We start from the raw sequence: 1,800 nt of genomic DNA on the forward strand, positions 1-1,800 counted from the left end.
TACAGAGGACTCAGAGTTACAGGACCAGGTAATGAGTACATATCTTTTAAAGCATTGTTATCTCCTCCTTTGTTTTTCCCCTGCCATGTTTTCCCTCCCCACATCTCCAACTCCTCCCTCATCGACCCCTGCCTGACATTGTAAATTCATTTTTGACACAGTGTCCTGTACATCTCATTGTCACAATGGGTCAATCTGCATCCCCATTTAAGTATGCTGCTATTTCCCTTCCACTCTCCAAATTTTATATATATATATATATATATATATATATATATATATATATATATGCTATATAGCTATATCTATCTATCTATATCTATATATATATATTTGCTATATATGCTATATAGCCATATATATCTATCTATATCTATATATCTATCTATTTATGATCCAGAACACTTGAATCAAATACAGTGAAAACAGGGGAATTCCGTGGGGGGATGAACCTACAAAAGAATCACATAGTGCATTATAAGCATATTAAAAACCAAGGAAGGAAAGGAAAACCACTTGTGATTCTGACTTGGGGTAAATTTCGCTTGTATGTTCATATGTTCTTAGCCTTTGATCTTCTCTGCTTGTCCTAGTCATGTTCTAATCCTTGCAAACAAAGGTAAAACAAGGTAAACCATGGGTCCTATATTTCTTTGGCTCTGGCTTACTTCACTTAATATAATTTTTTGGCCAAGACTTTCCATTTCCTAACATATGGAACAATGTCATTCTTTCTGATGGAAGCATAGAATTCCAGTGTGTGTGTGTGTGTGTGTGTGTGTGTGTGTGTGTGTGTGTACACCACATTTTCTTGATCCATTCATCTGCTGAGGTGCATTGGGGTTGGTTCCATATCATAGCTATGGTGAATAATACTGCAATAAACATGGTTGTGTTGGTAGCTTTGTGATCATTTGGGTAAGTGCCCAAAAGTGGGTTTGCTGGGTCATTGGGAAGCTCTACAAGGAGTCTTTTGAAGAAATTCCTTACTGGTTTCCAAAGTGGTTAAACAAGTTTACACTCCTACCAATAATGCAGTAGGGTTTCCTTTTAGCCACATCCCCACCAGCATCTGTCATTATTACATTTCTTGATTATAGCCATTCTAACTGGAGTGAAGTAAAATTTCAATGTTTTGATTTGCATTTCTTTTATGACTAGAAAAGTTGAGTATATCTTCAAGGGTCTAATGGACATTTTTTATTTCATCTTCAGAGAAGTCTCTCCTTAAGTCTTCAGCCCACTTAATTATTGGGCAGTTGTTCCTTTGAGGATTTGTTGTTGGAGGATTTATGATTTTGTTTTCTAAGTATATTTTAGATATAAGACTTTGTCTGTTTTATGACCCATGAAGAACTTCTCCCAGTAAGTGGGCTTTCTATCGATCTTTCTATCTATGAGCTTTACCTTGCAGAAGCTCTGCTGTTTCATGCAATCCCGTTTCCCCAACGTTTCTTTGAGTTGTTTTGTTTCTGGTTCTCTATTAAGAACATTTTGGCCTGTGCTAAAGAGCCCTAGAGTTTCTCTTATCTTTCATGTAATGTTTTCACGGTGTCTGCTTTTATTCTGAGGTCTTTGATCCATTTGGACTTGATTCTCATGCAGACTGATAAATATATATGGATCTAGCTTTAGTTTTCCACAGGTGTTTAACCAATTTTGCCAACACCATTTACTGAAAAGGCTGTCTTTCTTCCATTCTATTTTTTAGCTCCTTTGTAAAAGACTAAGAGGCTATAGGTCACTTGGTTCTTTTCTGAGTCTTCTGTCCTATTCCATTGGTCCTCAGGACTGTTCTTG

Source organism: Dipodomys spectabilis, unplaced genomic scaffold, assembly GCF_019054845.1.
Source record: "Dipodomys spectabilis isolate Male_0828 unplaced genomic scaffold, ASM1905484v1 ptg000228l, whole genome shotgun sequence".
In the NCBI taxonomy this organism is placed as follows: Eukaryota; Metazoa; Chordata; class Mammalia; order Rodentia; family Heteromyidae; genus Dipodomys; species Dipodomys spectabilis.